The following is a 20549-nucleotide window of genomic DNA, read 5'->3' on the forward strand; positions in this document are numbered from 1 at the left end:
GGCAGTGCAGTCCAAAACTTCTGGAGATCCAAACGGTACAGACCTTTTCCCCATGAAGTATTGTGACATGCCCTTCTGTGGGTAGAAATGAGGAGTATTCTGATGAAGAATGTAACAACACAGTGACAATCTCATGGTACATCGGAAGTATATACACAAGCACTTTGATCAGTCTTTTGTATGTCCCATACTTCCTCATAAGTAGAACTTCTTGTCAAAGCATAATCATATATTTCCCCCTCCGACACCACAATTTACTCTAGAATATTCTTTTAAAGATATAAAATGTAGTGCCTTCAGCAAGACCTATTTTTTAACTGATAACTGGAGTCGGAAAACAAACTGCCAATGGCACTGGTGCCAGTTAAGCAGAAGACAAATTGGCTATTGGGTTTCAGAAAATTATATTTACCAATACCTTTGGAACCCGTCTATGGTAATTTCCAAAAAATGGCCACAGTACATGCACACAATTTACATCTAATAAATGTCTTATATAAATTAGAAACCTCACATAAAAGCAATCTCTGACTTTAATATGAGATTTCAAATAACTAATAGTTTTTTTTTTTTTTTTAAACTTTTATTTTTTGCTGGCAGTGGTAGTTGACATACACACACAACAGGTCGAGAATATAGTCTTCAAGCATAACAAGGTACATTGCACAGGAATGTTCACAAACAACAATATACATTGTCAGACAGAGATCGGCTGAGTAACATATTAGGGAGCACAATATACAGAAGTGGGGCCTAGGGCGAGCTGTCGGCCAAAGGGGCAGCGTCGAGGCCGTTAAGGTAGCTGTTGAAGGCAGTCCAAATGTTTTTGGGCCGGGACCGGCCTGGAAGGGTAGTGATGTAGTCCTCCTCACAGTTACGGGACCAGGTCACTAGATTTAGCCATTTCTGGAAGGTAGGAGGGGCCGAACAGTTCCAGTTTTGAAGGATACATTTTTTAGCAATTGCGCAACATGCGTTTAGCAGTTTGGCCTCCCCTCTGGCGCCCTTATCAACCCATAGACCAAACAACACCCCCAACGGATCAGGCTCGAGCACTGCATCGCAGAGACCGGACATGGTCTTAATAATCTCGTCCCAGAATGGTGCCAGGTTAGGGCAATCCCAGAACATGTGGAGATGACCTGCATCCTCCGCCCCGCAACGGGGGCAAAGTCGCGTGTCGGAGTGGGCGAATTTGGAAAGTCTGCGTGGGGTAAAGTATAGCCTATTCAGCAATTTGTACTGTATAGTGCGATGTCGAAAATTAAGGGACACCCTACTGGTGTGGGAGCACATTTTACCCCACAATTGTTCTGAAATGACAACCCCCAGTTCAGAGGCCCAGTCCTCTCTCGCCTTGGAGGGCGGTGGTGCTGAAGCGGTGAGTAGGAGTTTGTACAATGATGAGACCACTCCACGCGCCCCCCCGGAGTTGGCAATATAGGAGATGGCAGGGTGGTCTGGGGGTTTGCTGGGGAACACGGGCCAAGCCGCCCGGAACGCTGCACGGAGTCGATAATACTGTAGTAGCTCAAGTGGTGAGCCCGAGTGGGCTGGCTTCCACGTCTGTGGCGTTATGAATACCCCATCCGGGTAGAAGTCAGTAAGGGCCAGATAACCCAGGTCCCGCCAGTGCCGTGCCAGGGCTGTGTCATTCGTGGGTTCCAATCCGGGGACCTGCCATGCGGGGAGCCATTTGTAGTAAGGGTGAGCTTCGGAGCCTGCAGCGAATATCCGCCTCCAGGCCAGTAAGGTGGCCTGGACAGGGTCTATGGGAGAGTCAGGCTCATATCTCCGATGTAAGAGTAGGGACATAATATTAGCACCAGAGGCAGCAAGGGTTTCAAGCTTGACATGCGGGCGAGAAGGAGGACCAGGGTACCAATACGTGGCAAATTGTGCCTGCGCTGCGGTCCAATAGCTCATCAAGTCAGGGGCCGTGAACCCGCCCCTGTCGTAGGGAAGAGTCATAGCGCCCCACTTTTTCCGCACAGCGCCAGAGTGCCACAAGAACTGAGCACACAGCTTGTGTAGATCAGTGAAGAACCTCCTTCCAGGCCAGATGGGAACATTAGTAAACGTGTACAAAAACTTAGGGAGCAGTATCATCTTGACCAGTGACAGCCGCCCGGCTAGTGATAAGGGAAGAGAGCGCCAGCGCTCCAGTTTGGCTTCGGCCAGTGCAGCCACTGCCACATAGTTGTCAGTCAAAAGAGCCTCCCTAGTCAAGGACATATGAACCCCCAGATAGTTGATCCCGTTGGGAGACCACCGGAGCGGGTACTCAGTGGCCGGCTGATGTGTGGAGTGCGTGAGGGGGAAAAGTTCGGACTTGGTGTAATTTATAGTGAAGCCTGAGAATGTCCCGATGCGAGTGATGTCCCGGAGGAGAGGGTCAAGGTGGGAATCTGGGTCCCTGACGAACAGCAGGACGTCGTCAGCGTACAGGGAGACAATTTCGGGGGTGCCCTGAAGACGTATCCCTCTGCGCATGTGCCGTTCCCTGATGAAGTCTGCCATAGGCTCAATGGCAAGAGCAAACAGAATTGGGGAGAATGGGCAGCCCTGACGGGTGCCCCGAAAGAGAGGAAACAGAGCAGAAGTTTGAGAATTAACGCGAACTCTGGCAACCGGGGAGGTGTATAATAATCTGATGTACGAGATCATCCCAGGACCAACGCCCATGGTCTCCAGGACCAGCCACATGTATTTCCAGGAGACCATGTCAAAAGCCTTCTGGGCATCCAAGGTAACCGCCACCGCACTCACATTCTGGTCAATGCGGGCCATCACGTTGAGAAGCCGTCGAATATTGTGTGATGTGGATCTGCCAGGGACAAAACCGGATTGGTCCTCATGTACCATGTAAGGCATAACCGGGAGAAAGCGATTGGCAATCACCCTGGCGAAGATCTTCGTATCCAGGTTCATAAGTGAGAGGGGGCGATATGAACCACATTCATCAGGCGGCTTGCCAGGCTTAAGGAGAACCGTGATGACAGCCTCGCGTAGAGATGGGGGAAGAAAGCCCAGGCACAGGGATTCGTTCCAAACCTCGAGCAGTTCAGGGCCCAGTATGGCTACATGCTCCTGAAAGAATTCAGCCGTAAGCCCGTCGGGGCCCGGTGCTTTCCCCTTCGGGAGGCTGGAGATGGCCTCTACTATTTCGTTCAGGGTAAAGGGGGAGTCCAACTGTTCCCTTGTAGCATGGGAGACGATAGTGGTGGGGATCTGGGCGAGAAGCTCGCGCATCTGGGATTCGCCATGTTCGGGGGGTTGCGAGTACAGTTCAGAGTAAAAGTCTGTAAAGATCTCCAAAATGTGCTGGTCAGACCACTGGGTCAACCCGTTGTTATCTTTGACGCAAGTGACTTGGGCTAGGCCCCACTCCCCCCTGGCCAAGGCGGCCAGTGTTTTGCCAGGTCTGTCCCCCTCACCGTATTTCCGCACCGCCTGAGGTCGGCTAAAGTACTGCACCTCCCTGATGGCCTGCTCGTTGAAAAACTTGAGTTCCTCACTTATCTGGGAAAGGATGACAGGGTCAACAGAGGCAGGGTGGGCCCGCTCAAGATCTCGCAGTTTGGCTTCGGAGCGCAACAGGGAGGCCCTTATGGACTTGAGGACCCCGGACTCCCTAGAAATGGCTGCCCCCCTAATGAAAACCTTGAAGGCGTCCCAACGGATCCCCCGGGTGGTGTCCTGTGGTGAGTTGAATTCAAAGTAGGACTGGATATCTGACAGAATGTCAGCCCTGAAGACAATGTCCTGCAGGGCGGCCGATTTAAAGCGCCAAGTATTAATGGTGGGAGCTAGAATACCCATATTGACAGTCAGTAGGACCGGTGAATGATCAGACAGAGTACGTGCAAGAATACGAATATCTGAGACCCCGCCAATCAGTTGGCTCGACAATAGGATCAGGTCAATTCTAGAAGAGCTGTCGTGCACCGATGAATAATATGTGTATTCCCGCGTTAGCGGATGAAGAGCTCTCCAACTGTCCAGATGTCAAGTGACTTGCAGTGTGACAAGAGCCTGCGCGCTGCGCTCGCTAAGGGTCTGGGGGCAGAGCCGGTCCTGTCCACGGCGGGGTCCAAAATAAAGTTCATATCACCACCCCAAATGATCTGTACACCTACGTATCCCAAGAGTATGGACACTACTTGGTCAATAAATTCAGGGGAGTCTACATTGGGGCCATAGGTGTTCACGAGTAGATAATCTCTATTGGCGATGGCGCAGTGCAGGATAATGTATCTCCCCCCCGGGTCAATATAGCTCCTGTGAAGAACGAATTTAAGAGACTTGTGGATTAGTGTCAGCACTCCACGGGCCCTTGTAGAATATGTCGTGAAGTACCTGAGGGTTCCCCGGGTGGGCGCTATGCTTCTGGCCAACGGACCAGTGGAATGTGTTTCCTGCAGGAGTAACACCTTGCAGTGGTGCCTATTGGCGTAAGCCATGATCCTGCGACCCTTAGTGTAATTACTGAGGCCGCGGACATTCCATGTCATTATAGTCACAGCCATATTAGTGCCCTAGTCAATAAAATCCCTGGACAAGGAACCCAGGGAAAATGATCCAACGTCAAAGGACGCTGGGTTCCCCGTCCCCCAGTACCGGACCCCAGTCCCAGGGTCACCAGATCTCCCAATCTCAGAGTGACTATGACTGAAGCGGACACATGCATCTCGACAGACTTAGTGAACATCCCACCACAGTTGTTGAAATACAGAAACAGGATGATGCATAATTAGACAAAAGCGACCCGATGTGTAGCCGGCTGCCAGCCCGCCACTGCCATTTTCAAAAACATGTCCCCAATCCCCACCCATGCCACCTCCCACCCTCACTGCCCACCCCCAACTTGCAGTGTGAATCCCCCACCCTCCCCCGCAGGTGTCTCCAGCTAGCCCGACTCTCCCAAAAACGTGGAGGTCAGGGGGCGAAATCCAACAGGGATGACGTCCTTCCCGTGCCCAACAGGGGCACCAAAGCAGTGACAACCAACAAACCAAGAACATTGCAATTGCAGCGAGGTGTGCTGTAGCCGTGTGGGCGGCTTTGTGGACTGATATGTAGGACAGCAACGCCGTCAGTAGCAGGTTCTGCGGTAAACGGATCACCAGACAGGCCTCCATAGCCAGCCGAGCACCGCGCCCGGTTAGGCGCTTAGGGGGCCTGAAACCATAAGACTGTTGTGCGTCGTTTCAATGATCACGTTCCGATTGATGGATAACCTGGACGAAAAAGAGGTGTCCGATCAGTGTGTAGCATCAGCTCAGTCATCTTCAGCCGGAGCTCCCGCCGGACTGGGAAGCGGCAGGTGCGCCTCGATGAATTTCACCGCCTCCTCTGGTACAGTAAAGAAGTACAATTTCCCATTATGTGTAATTTTGAGGCGAGCTGGAAACAGGATAGCATAGGGGACATTCCGCTCTCTAAGTAGTCTCTTGACTCCAATGAATTGGCGCCTCTCTTGCTGGACCGCTACAGAGAAGTCCGGGAAGATTCTCACTGTGTGTGACTCGAAGCGCAGGTCTCCCTTCTCCCGCGCCAGGCGGAGGATAAGATCTCTGTCTCTATAGTTGAGAATCCTGGCTATGATGGGGCTAGGGATGTCACCCGGTCTGGGCCTGGGAGACAGAGCCTGATGGGCGCGCTCAACAGTGAAATATGGGGACATGGCAGGGTCGCCCAGGAGGGCCTTCAACAAAGACTCGACCGCGTCTTCCATGCGACCCTTTAGGGCACTTTCAGGGACTCCGATAATACGCAGATTATTCCTGCGGGAGCGCGACTCAAGGTCATCACACTTCGCTTTCACATTTCGCATGTCTCGAGACAGTGACGCCACAGTGTCCTGTAGCACATGTATAGCATCCTCGTTAGTTGATATACGGTTTTCAGCGTCCGTGATTCTAGTCCCCGCCTGATCCACCCGTGTTTTTAAGGAGGCAACATTGGCATTGATGTCGTCAAGTTTCTCGTGAAAGGAAGCAAAGTTTTTTGCCATGGCTTCCATGACCACGGTCAGGTCCGGGGCCGCAGGAGAAGGGCGAATGTTGACCTCCAGCTCCTCAGAAATAGGCAAGTCCTGGTCAGCCTCCCCCCTCGGGACAGCTTTAGTAAATCTATCCATGGCACCCCCTTTGGAGGACCCCTTGATCTTGCTAGGCATCGTGGGTTGGTGCTCGGGAGTGGAACAGGTGGTGGTCCCAAGAACAGATACAGGAGTGCGGAGCCTATGCCAGGGGGGAGAACTGCGGTCGCCGAGGCTTCCTGGGGTGAAAGAGATCAGGGCTCAGCGGTAGCTGATTGGGGTGTGTTGGTGTTGGGCAGCTCCCAAAGCCCACAGAGTGGAGAAGCCCGGGCCACAGAGGCAGCCGACCCGGGACACGGATCCAAGGGGGGAGCGCCGCAAAGCCCACCCGCCACACCCCCAGCACCACAGGCAAGTCACTAGCGGGGACGTAGTGAGCAATGTCCACTTTGAGGCTGCAGCGAATACCCAAGGAGGGGCTCCCAGTCCAGCCCCTCCAAGCGGCCCAAAAAGTGGAGAGACTAGCAGCAGGGTCAGCGGGAAGGACGCGGGTGTCCAGTCCAACCCGCCAGGAAAGGAGCCGCACTCAGCAGGAAGCCGACAGAAGGAGTGGCAGCCCACCAACAGGGGAGAGCCGGGGCCAGATCCCCCGCAGTTAAGGGCCCCAGCTGCAGCCCCCAGCCGCAGCAGGCAGCGGTGTAGTGATGGGTCCCCCAACGGGCCGCAGTCCGCCCAGGACGGGGGGGAGGGGCCGGGCCGGCGCCGCAGCTCCAACTATGGCGGCGAACACAGCCGCAGCAGGGATGTAGGGCACTCAGCTAGCCGCCTCTCACCTCCCGGGGGCGCAGCCCCGCACTCCCCCGATCCCCCGCAGCCCCGCCGTCCAGCAGGGGACCGCGACGGAGACTCGCCCGCAGCCGGATGGATGGGCCGGGGCGCGCTCCGCGTCGGTCCCGGCTACGAGATCACAGTCGGGCCGCACCTCAGGGGGGCCGGGCACAGGACGCCTGGAAGCTGCTGGGGCTCCGATCGGGCCGCAGTCTGCCCGATCGAGCGCCCGGGAGAAGTGCCCAGGCCCTGGGAAGGGGGAGGGCCTCGGGCCGACGCCGTGCACGCCGCGGGGGAGAGGGCCGGAGTCTGGCCGCCGGATCAGAGGTCTCGCACCGGATCACCTGGGGTCGCAGAGGAGCCGGAATTTCGCCAGGCAAAGGCGCCAAGATGCGAGGCAAAAGTATTGAAGAAATGAGCGTAAAACGCACAGTGTAGCCGCAGATGTCCGAGGATATCACCCAGTCCCACACAGAGCCCAAAAGCTAGGCAGCCATCTTGGGCTGCTCCACAGCGCCACCTCCAAATAACTAATAGTTTACATGTACTCAATGTAATGCACATCTTCTCCACATATATGCACATTTTATATAGAAGATGCACATTCATTCCTTGCATGCCTGAAATATAGACACATCTAAAAACCCGAACATCTCAAAATTGGCCAGCTAGATTTTCAATGTTCTTGCTTTAGGATTCCAGTTCCTGAAAAAATCAAGGTGCATGCCAAAAATCTCAAAACTTGAAGCAGCTGATTTGGAGTTGGAATTGGGCTTTTTCCTGACCCTTTTAGAATTTTTCATTGGCAGCCTCATATTTTTTATTCTTTTATTTTTAATTGTGTTGTGAGGAAAAATCCCAATTTCAACTCCAAATATCTTAAAATTGGCTCTGCTTATATGTGCTGAAATTCTCACCGTCAGTGAACAAAACCAACTAGTCTAGATATGTAAGTGAACAAAAATAAGTGACCCATGTAAGTGATGTCATCTTGATGTCATTAATGACATTTGTGATGTCATCTTTCATGTCCTCAGTGTAAGTCTTAGCAGTGCACGGTGGTGGCACGAGTTATGGTTGTTTAGCTCACCATAACTGGCACATTTTGGAGGGTTTTTGGTTTTACTAGTAACCACAACATGCCTTTAACAACGTTTTTTCACTGTATTTCATAGGTCCAGTGCCCCCTTAATTTGGAACTAGTTTCTTATGTTATACTCACCCCCAATGTAGCAGCTCCAGAGTCCACGGACAGTACGCAAGTCAGCAAACATCAGGTAGCATTCACAACGGCCAGAATCACAGGGGACGACAGAACATGTACCCTTCAACCAACACACACATATACATAAAGCATCATTACCCATATTTACTACACCAACATATACATCTTTGTACACATTTTCATTTGAAAATGTACAAATTATGTTTGCATTTAGCACACAATATAATGGAATGCACCAAGTACAAATTCTAACTGTATACCTCATATTATCATTTCAGTACAACTCTTCATACAGACTCACATACACCAGGTGCCAATTCCAAAACAATCTCTTACCAAACAGTAAGCAGACTGCATTTATTTCTCTAGTATTACCATTAATTATATAAACATTTCTCATAAGCAAAAAACACTATACTTTTATTTTAACAGAAATGGCAAACAAACTTGAGTGGTTGGAAGACAACTTCCCAAAAGTAGAATTTGGTTATAACATCTCTAATGGTAAACAATACATCTTTCAATATAAACCAATAATGTAATTTATACAGATCTTAGTGAAATAATAATGTCTTCTTTTCTTATAGTACACACTTTACATGAAGAAACAGCACCCCAATTTAATTATGGAGAATCTCAAGAATCACAAAGACAATCTCTGTCCGCAACTGTGCATAATGAAATCATGTTCATGTCTGCAAAATTGAATAAACTTAGTACTGACATTAAGGACATTTTAAATTATGTTAAAAATCGTGTTATTAGAAATGTTGATTATCATTGTCCTTCTTGTACCTCACTCCCTTGCCCCCAGCAATTACCCCCATCAAATTCCCAAAATATAAATGAAAGATGCTTAGATTAAACTTTACTCCTTCCCCTCTTTGTATAGAAATTGCAAATTCTCTTAATTATGTTTCCTATTCCGATACCCTATCCATTTCATAAATGAATGTATTTTTATACTATAAATATTGTGTATACTGTTCTGCCATAAGTTTTTTTTTTAAACCCGAACTAATAGCCTGGGGACCATAGAATGTCCAGGGTGTCTGCTTACAAAATAGGGTGTCCGCGGACATTGTGCCGTGTCCAGGCATGTTCGTTATTGCATGACACGCTTTTAATCAGACCACGGATAGCGCGCTCGTTTCCGGACATTCATGGACATGCGCCCTGCGTCTCCCACCCGATGTCTGTCCACATTCACCCGTCAGCACCACAAATGTCCCCGGATGCCATCATATGACTACACCGTGCAGCATGATAGTGTGGTCGCAGACAGTATCCATCTTTGCAGACAGTTTGAAACTGCATTTTAGCCAATCTAGGGTGTTTCAATTTGAACGTTTATCTTTCCAGAGCTCATAGACACAATGTTAGTTGATGTGGCACCTTTTTGCAACTTTACAAGGCCTATATTTGACTCTGTCGTCCAGAGACAGTTGCACAGGCCTTGGATGGTTCCTCGAAAGGAAACCATGCATTACTTTTATTCATTCTCAATCTGGCAGACCAGGAGAAAGCACCTGATGTCAAGATCTCTTTGTAAATCTTGCAACAAGTATCAATGGCATCTGCTGTGTCCATCCCTACCCAGGGGCCACCACCACAACAAACTGGAGGGACTTGAGAGGGGAACAGGTGCGGAGAGACAGATGAGGATGAAGAGGAAGAGCAAGATGATGTAGAAGACATGCCTAGCTCCAGTGCTAGGAGTGTCATGTGTGTGTTGTTTTTTCAACACCATTGAGGGTGTACCGAAGAGTGCCACACCATACTCAGCCAAAGAAAACTTGGGCTGTCCTCCTATGGGATCACCTCCATGTGCCGCCACACCAGATCCAACCACACGGGTGATCTAAGAAAGGTGGTTTTACTGCCTCTTCCCCATCTTCCTTGACCGCTCCTGCCACCACACAGGCTACTCCTGTGGGGCAGACGATCCTGGTCGCCGGCTCACAGGCCATAAAAAATGCTGTTTACCCTTACCTTTCGAAGGTCACAGTACTATGTTTGTACTGTGATGCACCAATCTGCATGGAGGAGCAGTTTCATAGTGCTTTTGACGCTGCGGTCAAGGAGCATGAGAAACACTGCAATCTACCTTAAATTTGAAGCCCATCCAACATCTTCCCCTGTCCATCTTCCACTTTGTCTCTATGGTCCATGCCCCTTCCATCATTCCGTCCCCCATCTTACCTCCCTTCCCTCCCTCAACCTTACCTCCCACACCTTACCTCACCTCTCTTGTAAAAAAACAAAAAAAATCCCAAAACAATACAAAATTACAAAATACAAAAAAAAAGGTTCCTTTGGGAGCCACCTTTCACAATTAATAAGTCGAACGAAAACAAAACCACAGGACTCTTTGCAGCCTGCATAGTCCTTGAACTGTGCAAATGTCTGCAAACATCTGAAAAAATTCCAGGCGTGGCTTGCAGTAATTAAAATCATTTAAATAATTTTTTGTTCAAAAATGATGGCTCTTAAAATAACCTTTTTTTTCTCTTTCTGGGTTTTATATGTTTTTTTATTATTTGGTTTCATGTACTGATCTAACAAATGTTGCATGAACTTAATTATTTATTCAAACTTTCAGAAGAAGGGCTTCACATTTTTTTCAGTTTTTCCTTTATTTTATACTTCAACTACTGAAGAATATTTGAATCCATATGTTATGTGTTCAAAGAAACGGCTTAAATGCATTTTTAATATTTTCAAAAAAAATCGGATTGCCCACATCAGTTAGATGCATCCCATCTCTTTGAAAAATGCTGACAATATTAAATTTGATATTTTCATTATGAAAGGATGTCATGCCAACATCCTGCAAAAAAGCACATACAACTTTGTTCACATTGCGCCTTACTTTCTCAATGTGTGACAAAATACAATCTAAAACATCCACATTTGTCTCTGAGCTATCAGATAAAAAATAATTTTTGAATGTGAAAATTGTACCATCAACTTTCCAAATGTATCCTTCATGGCAAACTGTGATGCAATTCCAGTAACATACCCCAAACTGTTGCTTCCACAGTGTACTACAATGATGTCCAGATGCTTCAAGTTAACCATATTCTCTCAAAATGGTAGGAGTTCTGCCAACGTCATTCCTCGAACTCCATACCATGAAACTTGAAATTCATCTGATCCAAGATTCTCTGAGAATCCACACTTCAAAGAATACACCTTTAGCCAATGGACCCAAGAATCACCCACAATCCAGGAACTCTGATGCCTCAAAGCCATAGCCATCTTCACTGCACACAACAAAGATAACTCTTGCTACCCAGTCTTCCTGAACACCACACACCACACCCAGGATACCTGATTGGCTGATTACCCAGTGTCTGTGCACAACCACTACTGTCTTTGGTCTCTGCAGTCCCCTTTCCATGTCATGCATCCCTAATAGACCCAGATGGCAAGTGTGGTGACTCTGGATGCCGTAGCACAGGGCAGCCCTTTTACCCTTTTACACTTTTTACTTTTATGTTTGTAACACTCCCTCATTGGCTGCTTTCAAACAGTCACACATCCATCCTCCAATCACAGCCAAAAGACTCTACATGTAACCCTGTCATCTCAGTTTTCAGATGTACTCTTGATCTCTCACAGTACTTCTCACCTTTTACTCACAGCCACCTTAATCAAAAACTACTGTAAAATGATCCAATATTTTTACTTGTAGTTTCAACAATATCTGCATCTAACAAGACATAGTACAGGCATGCTTATATTTTTCCAACTCTTTTACAAATTACATGGCCACGGTAGTGGCCATGTAGTTATGGTTAAGTTGGTGTTTCCATAGGAAGAGCACTTTTTGGGTGACTTATAACTTCGCTCTCCCTGGACGAATCCTCACCAAACTTTGCAAAGTATTTGGGTCACTCTGAATTTGTTTGCAAAGTTTGGTGAGGATTCTTCCAGGGGGGGGCAAAGTTATAGGGGAGGTCCCAAAACTTTTGTTTTTTCAAATAGACTGAATGGGAAAACATTTTGCTCGCATCTACAGCCCAAACCGCTGGACGGATTTTCACCAAATTTGGACCAGGAGCAGCAGCTTGGTCCCGAAAGCGTGCTTTTGCAAATTTGGTGAAAGCCCGTCCAGTAGTTTTTTTTAAAATGACCAAAAAGTAGGTAAAAAAAAATTAGTGATATCTGTGTTTGGTCCGCGGACACACTTCCCTGTTCGCTCCGCGGACAGTGTCTTGATTCGCCAATCGGCTTGCGTGATGTCCGCGGACATGCCACGTGTTCGCTGATTGGAAGGTGTGGAGCGTGAAGTGCATCAGATTTTCGGTAGCGCCCGCCATCTTGGATTCGCGGACGTCCGCGGACAGCACAGTGAAACTTTGTTCAAAATTTGTATTTAGTAGAGTGTGTTGGTGTGCAGGAGTGTTTGGGGAGGGTGGGAGTGTATGAGATAGGATGAAAGTTGTGTTTTTTTATGTGTTCTTTTTGTGTTCGATTTGTCTGCGGACATCACGGGTGTTCTGAAATGTTCTAAATAAACTGAATGGGGGGTGTTCTGAGGACTCAATATGTGTCCGTTTTGTTCGCAAGCAAGCTGAAACTGTTCTAAGAACACTCGCTGTGTCCTAAAATGTTCGCAAATAAACAAAATGGGGGTGTCCTGAGGACGCTGTCCGTATTGTTCGTTGTCAAGTTGAATGTGTTCTAAGAATACTCGCGGTGTCCTGAAATGTTCGCAAATACACAAAATGGGGGTGTTCTGAAGACGTTGTCGAACACTCACTGTGTCCTGAAAATGTTCGCAAATATGAATGGGGGTTGTGGCTGGCAAGTTGAATGTGTTCTAAGAACACTCGCGTTGTCCATAAATGTTGGCAAATAAACAAAATAGGGGTGTTCTGAGGACGCTGTCCGTATTGTTCTCTGTCACGTTGAATGTGTTCTAAGGTGACCTGAAATGTTCGCAAATAAACAAAATGGGTGTGTTCTGAAGACGCTTCTAAGAACACTCGCGGTGTCCGGGGAATGTTCGTAGGGGGTGTCCTGAGGACGCTGTCCGTATTGTTCGTTGTCAAGTTGAATGTGTTCTAAGAACACTGGCAGTGTCCTGAAATGTTCGCAAATACACAAAATGGGGGTGTTCTGAAGACGTTGTCGAACACTTGCTGTGTCCTGAAATGTTCGCAAATATGAATGGGGGGTTGTGCCTGGCAAGTTGAATGTGTTCTAAAAACACTCGCGGTGTCCTGAAATGTTTGCAAATAAACAAAATGGGGGTGTTCTGAGGACGCTGTCTGTATTGTTCTCTGTCACGTTGAATGTGTTCTAAGAACACTTGCGGTGTCCTGAAATGTTCGCAAATAAACAGAATGGGGGTGTTCTGAAGACGCTTCTAAGAACACTCGCGGTGTCCGGGGAATGTTCGTAGGGGGTGTCCTGAGGACGCTGTCCGTATTGTTTTCTGTCAAGTTGAATGTGTTCTAAGAACACTCGCGGTGTCCTGAAATCTTCGCAAATACACAAAATGGGGGTGTTCTGAAGACGTTGTCGAACACTCGCTGTGTCCTGAAATGTTCGCAAATATGAATGGGGGTTGTGGCTGGCAAGTTGAATGTTTTCAAAGAACACTTGCGGTGTCCGGAAATTTTCGCAAATAAACAAAATGGGGGTGTTCTGAAGACGTTTCTAAGAACACTTGCGGTGTCCGGGGAATGTACGCAGAGGGTGTCCTGAGGACGCTGTCCGTATTGTTCTCTGTCAAGTTGAATGTGTTCTAAGAACACTGGCAGTGTCCTGAAATGTTCGCAAATACACAAAATGGGGGTGTTCTGAAGACGTTGTCGAACACTCGCTGTGTCCTGAAATGTTCGCAAATATGAATGGGTTGTTGTGGCTGGCAAGTTGAATGTGTTCTAAAAACACTCGCGGTGTCCTGAAATGTTCGCAAATAAACAAAATGGGGGTGTTCTGAGGACGCTGTCTGTATTGTTCTCTGTCACGTTGAATGTATTCTAAGAACACTGGCGGTGTCCTTAAATGTTCGCAAATAAACAAAATGGGGGTGTTCTGAAGACGCTTCTAAGAACACTTGCCGTGTCTGGGGAATGTTCGTAGGGGGTGTCCTGAGGACGCTGTCCGTATTGTTCTCTGTCAAGTTGAATGTGTTCTAAGAACACTCGCGGTGTCCTGAAATCTTCGCAAATACACAAAATGGGGGTGTTCTGAAGACGTTGTCGAACACTCGCTGTGTCCTGAAATGTTCGCAAATATGAATGGGGGTTGTGGCTGGCAAGTTGAATGTGTTCTAAGAACTCTCGGGGTGTCCTGAAATGTTTGCAAATAAACAAAATGGGGGTGTCCTGAGGACGCTGTCTGTATTGTTCTTTGTCAAGTTGAATGTGTTCTAAGAACACTCGCGGTGTCCTGAAATGTTTGCAAATAAGCAAGATGGTGGTGTCCTGAAGACCCTTCTAAGAACACTCGCGGTGTCCTGAAATGTTCGCAAATACACAAAATGGGGGTGTTCTGAAGACGTTGTCGAACACTCGCTTTGTCCTGAAATGTTTGCAAATATAAATGGGGGGTTGTGGCTGGCAAGTTGAATGTGTTCTAAGAACTCTCGGGGTGTCCTGAAATGTTTGCAAATAAACAAAATGGGGTGTCCTGAGGACGCTGTCCGTATTGTTCTTTGTCAAGTTGAATGTGTTCTAAGAACACTCGCGGTGTCCTGAAATGTTCGCAAATAAACAAAATAGGGGTGTTCTGAAGACGTTTCTAAGAACACTCGCGATGTCCTGGAATGTTAGTAGGGGGTGTCCTGAAGGCGTAGTCCGTATTGTTCGCTGGCAAGTTGAATGTGTTCTAAGAACACTCACGGTGTCCTGAAATGTTCACAAATAAACAAAATGGGGGGTGTTCTGAGGACTCAATATGTGTCCGTTTTGTTCGCAAGCAAGCTGAAACTGTTCTAAGAACACTCGCTGTGTCCTAAAATGTTCGCAAATAAACAAAATGGGGGTGTCCTGAGGACGCTGTCCGTATTGTTCGTTGTCAAGTTGAATGTGTTCTAAGAATACTCGCGGTGTCCTGAAATGTTCGCAAATACACAAAATGGGGGTGTTCTGAAGACGTTGTCGAACACTCACTGTGTCCTGAAAATGTTCGCAAATATGAATGGGGGTTGTGGCTGGCAAGTTGAATGTGTTCTAAGAACACTCGCGTTGTCCATAAATGTTGGCAAATAAACAAAATAGGGGTGTTCTGAGGACGCTGTCCGTATTGTTCTCTGTCACGTTGAATGTGTTCTAAGGTGACCTGAAATGTTCGCAAATAAACAAAATGGGTGTGTTCTGAAGACGCTTCTAAGAACACTCGCGGTGTCCGGGGAATGTTCGTAGGGGGTGTCCTGAGGACGCTGTCCGTATTGTTCGTTGTCAAGTTGAATGTGTTCTAAGAACACTGGCAGTGTCCTGAAATGTTCGCAAATACACAAAATGGGGGTGTTCTGAAGACGTTGTCGAACACTTGCTGTGTCCTGAAATGTTCGCAAATATGAATGGGGGGTTGTGCCTGGCAAGTTGAATGTGTTCTAAAAACACTCGCGGTGTCCTGAAATGTTTGCAAATAAACAAAATGGGGGTGTTCTGAGGACGCTGTCTGTATTGTTCTCTGTCACGTTGAATGTGTTCTAAGAACACTTGCGGTGTCCTGAAATGTTCGCAAATAAACAGAATGGGGGTGTTCTGAAGACGCTTCTAAGAACACTCGCGGTGTCCGGGGAATGTTCGTAGGGGGTGTCCTGAGGACGCTGTCCGTATTGTTTTCTGTCAAGTTGAATGTGTTCTAAGAACACTCGCGGTGTCCTGAAATCTTCGCAAATACACAAAATGGGGGTGTTCTGAAGACGTTGTCGAACACTCGCTGTGTCCTGAAATGTTCGCAAATATGAATGGGGGTTGTGGCTGGCAAGTTGAATGTTTTCTAAGAACACTTGCGGTGTCCGGAAATTTTCGCAAATAAACAAAATGGGGGTGTTCTGAAGACGTTTCTAAGAACACTTGCGGTGTCCGGGGAATGTACGCAGAGGGTGTCCTGAGGACGCTGTCCGTATTGTTCTCTGTCAAGTTGAATGTGTTCTAAGAACACTGGCAGTGTCCTGAAATGTTCGCAAATACACAAAATGGGGGTGTTCTGAAGACGTTGTCGAACACTCGCTGTGTCCTGAAATGTTCGCAAATATGAATGGGTTGTTGTGGCTGGCAAGTTGAATGTGTTCTAAAAACACTCGCGGTGTCCTGAAATGTTCGCAAATAAACAAAATGGGGGTGTTCTGAGGACGCTGTCTGTATTGTTCTCTGTCACGTTGAATGTGTTCTAAGAACACTGGCGGTGTCCTTAAATGTTCGCAAATAAACAAAATGGGGGTGTTCTGAAGACGCTTCTAAGAACACTTGCCGTGTCTGGGGAATGTTCGTAGGGGGTGTCCTGAGGACGCTGTCCGTATTGTTCTCTGTCAAGTTGAATGTGTTCTAAGAACACTCGCGGTGTCCTGAAATCTTCGCAAATACACAAAATGGGGGTGATCTGAAGACGTTGTCGAACACTCGCTGTGTCCTGAAATGTTCGCAAATATGAATGGGGGTTGTGGCTGGCAAGTTGAATGTGTTCTAAGAACTCTCGGGGTGTCCTGAAATGTTTGCAAATAAACAAAATGGGAGTGTCCTGAGGACGCTGTCTGTATTGTTCTTTGTCAAGTTGAATGTGTTCTAAGAACACTCGCGGTGTCCTGAAATGTTTGCAAATAAGCAAGATGGTGGTGTCCTGAAGACCCTTCTAAGAACACTCGCGGTGTCCTGAAATGTTTGTGAATAAACAAAATGGGGGTGTCCTGAGGACGCTGTCCGTATTGTTCTCTGTCAAGTTGAATGTGTTCTAAGAACACTCGCGGTGTCCTGAAATGTTCGCAAATACACAAAATGGGGGTGTTCTGAAGACGTTGTCAAACACTCGCTTTGTCCTGAAATGTTTGCAAATATAAATGGGGGGTTGTGGCTTGCAAGTTGAATGTGTTCTAAGAACTCTCGGGGTGTCCTGAAATGTTTGCAAATAAACAAAATGGGGGTGTCCTGAGGACGCTGTCCGTATTGTTCTTTGTCAAGTTGAATGTGTTCTAAGAACACTCGCGGTGTCCTGAAATGTTTGCAAATAAGCAAGATGGTGGTGTCCTGAAGACCCTTCTAAGAACACTCGCGGTGTCCTGAAATGTTCGCAAATACACAAAATGGGGGTGTTCTGAAGACGTTGTCGAACACTCGCTTTGTCCTGAAATGTTTGCAAATATAAATGGGGGTTTGTGGCTGGCAAGTTGAATGTGTTCTAAGAACTCTCGGGGTGTCCTGAAATGTTTGCAAATAAACAAAATGGGGTGTCCTGAGGACGCTGTCCGTATTGTTCTTTGTCAAGTTGAATGTGTTCTAAGAACACTCGCGGTGTCCTGAAATGTTCGCAAATAAACAAAATAGGGGTGTTCTGAAGACGTTTCTAAGAACACTCGCGATGTCCTGGAATGTTAGTAGGGGGTGTCCTGAAGGCGTAGTCCGTATTGTTCGCTGGCAAGTTGAATGTGTTCTAAGAACACTCACGGTGTCCTGAAATGTTCACAAATAAACAAAATGGGGGTGTCCTGAGGACGCTGTCCGTATTGTTCTCTGTCAAGTTGAATGTGTTCTAAGAACTCTCGCGGTGTTCTGAAATGTTCATAGGGGGTGTCCTGAATGCTGTTCGTATTGTTCTCTGTCAAGTTGAATGTGTTCTTAGAACACTCATGGTGTCCTGAAATGTTCGCAAATAAACGAAATGGGGGTGTTCTGAGGACACAGTCCGTATTGTTCGTTATCAAGTTGAAAGTGTTCTAAGAACTATCGCGTTGTTCTGAAATGTTCGTGGGGGATGTCTTGAAAACGCTGTCCGTATTGTTCGCTGGCAAGTTGAAAGAGTTCTAAGAACACTCGCGGTGTCCTGTAATCTTCGCAAATACACAAAATGGGGGTGTTCTGAAGACGTTGTCGAACACTCGCTGTGTCCTGAAATGTTCGCAAATATGAATGGGGGTTGTGGCTGGCAAGTTGAATGTTTTCTAAGAACACTTGCGGTGTCCGGAAATGTTCGCAAATAAACAAAATGGGGGTGTTCTGAAGACATTTCTAAGAACACTCGCGGTGTCCGGGGAATGTACGCAGAGGGTGTCCTGAGGACGCTGTCTGTATTGTTCTCTGTCAAGTTGAATGTGTTCTAAGAACACTCGCGGTGTCCTGAAATTTTCGCAAATACACAAAATAGGGGTGTTCTGAAGACGTTGTCGAACACTCGCTTTGTTCTGAAATGTTCGCAAATATGAATGGGGGGTTGAGGCTTGCAAGTTGAATGTGTTCTAAGAACTCTCGGGGTGTCCTGAAATGTTTGCAAATAAACAAAATGGGGGTGTCCTGAGGATGCTGTCCGTATTGTTCTTTGTCAAGTTGAATGTGTTCTAAGAACACTCGCGGTGTCCTGAAATGTTCGCAAATAAGCAGGATGGTGGTGTCCTGAAGACCCTTCTAAGAACACTCGCGGTGTCCTGAAATGTTTGTGAATAAACAAAATGGGGATGTCCTGAGGACGCTGTCCGTATTGTTCTCTGTCAAGTTGAATGTGTTCTAAGAACACTCACGGTGTCCTGAAATGTTCGCAAATAAACAAAATAGGGGTGTTCTGAAGACGTTTCTAAGAACACTCGCGATGTCCTGGAATGTTCGTAGGGGGTGTCCTGAAGGCGTAGTCCGTATTGTTCGCTGGCAAGTTGAATGTGTTCTAAGAACACTCGCGGTGTCCTGAAATTTTCACAAATAAACAAAATGGGGGTGTCCTGAGGACGCTGTCCGTATTGTTCTCTGTCAAGTTGAATGTGTTCTAAGAACTCTCGCAGTGTTCTGAAATGTTCATAGGGGGTGTCCTGAAGATGCTGTTCGTATTGTTCTCTGTCAAGTTGAATGTGTTCTTAGAACACTCATGGTGTCCTGAAATGTTCGCAAATAAACGAAATGGGGGTGTTCTGAGGACACTGTCCGTATTGTTCGTTATCAAATTGAAAGTGTTCTAAGAACTATCGCGTTGTTCGGAAATGTTCGTAGGGGATGTCCTGAAAACGCTGTCCGTATTGTTCTAAGAACACTCATAATGTCAGCGGACATTAAAAGTTTCCATAGACCATAGTTGAAATGTTTGACTCTATGGATGTGATATGCTGTGGTGGTTGTTACCAGGGCATAGAGTCTTGGGTGCATTGGCCATGCACCCAAAACTCTATGCCCTGGTAACAACCACCGCAGCATATCACATTCATATTTGCTTATAACTTTGGGTGAAAAACAAATGTATAAGGAACAAAGGTATTAGATACTATGGATGTGATATGCTGCTATGGTTCTCCTTATTATTGTATACTTACTGTTTGGTCTAGTAACTGGAGTACATGTATTTCTTGTTAATTTCTGTGATAAAAGAAAATAGCATGTTAGTATTAGTATTTTGTAATGACTTATTACATTGTATAATCAACATACTTTTTTTTTTGGACCCTCATATTTAGTAGATTACAAATCAGAGTACTGTGCAATTTGCTCAGTTTCTGTATTTGTTGCTAAAATCATTGGGTCTGTGGGAGAAAAAAAAATCCATGTTGGATTAAAAAAAAACCTTTTTCTGTTATGCTACAGTTTATTTGTTTGTTTGTTTTCAGTGTTCACTTGTTGTTTCTGGCTAATGCTTTTTACTTTGGCTTGTTGCATTTTTGTGGAGCAATAACATATTATTTAGTTGTTTGGATATTATAAAATTTTGGAGCAGTTAGATACCAATTGGCGTATTCTAACTGTGTATTTTTTTATATATTTTAGTGGTATTGATTTATCTATTTGGATATTGTTAAATTTTGGGACAGTTAGATACCAATTGACGTATTCTAACTGTGTATTTTTTGGTCTAATTTAGTGGTATTCATTTATCTGATTAGTTGTTGTAGAATCTTTGAGCAGTTAGATAGCTTTTGCAGTATTCTAACAGTTTATATTTTTTTTAACACAAGTTTACTTAGGGTTTAAATACAGTTTAGTTATCAAATTTTGGCTTTAAGAACATCAAATAAGCGTTTGTAAGATTTGCTGGTAATCTCTGCTTTAGAGTAATGGTACTATCATTACATTCAAACCATCCACATTTCTTTTTTATATATGCAGTGTGGTGCCCTGAATTGGTTGTGGCTCCTGTGTGGTAGATTATACCTATTGTTGTGAAGGGTTTCTTACCAAGTGATATTTGACCATGTGTGAATCCAGTCAGCTTGCAGTTGTTTTTGGTACCATCTGCATTGTAACGTAGAAGCATTAGTATTATGTATTTACTATGTGTTTGTATTACTAACGTGGATCGATT

This window comes from Ambystoma mexicanum, chromosome 10, assembly GCF_040938575.1.
Source record: "Ambystoma mexicanum isolate Mex_15411 chromosome 10, UKY_AmexF1_1, whole genome shotgun sequence".
NCBI lineage: Eukaryota > Metazoa > Chordata > Amphibia > Caudata > Ambystomatidae > Ambystoma > Ambystoma mexicanum.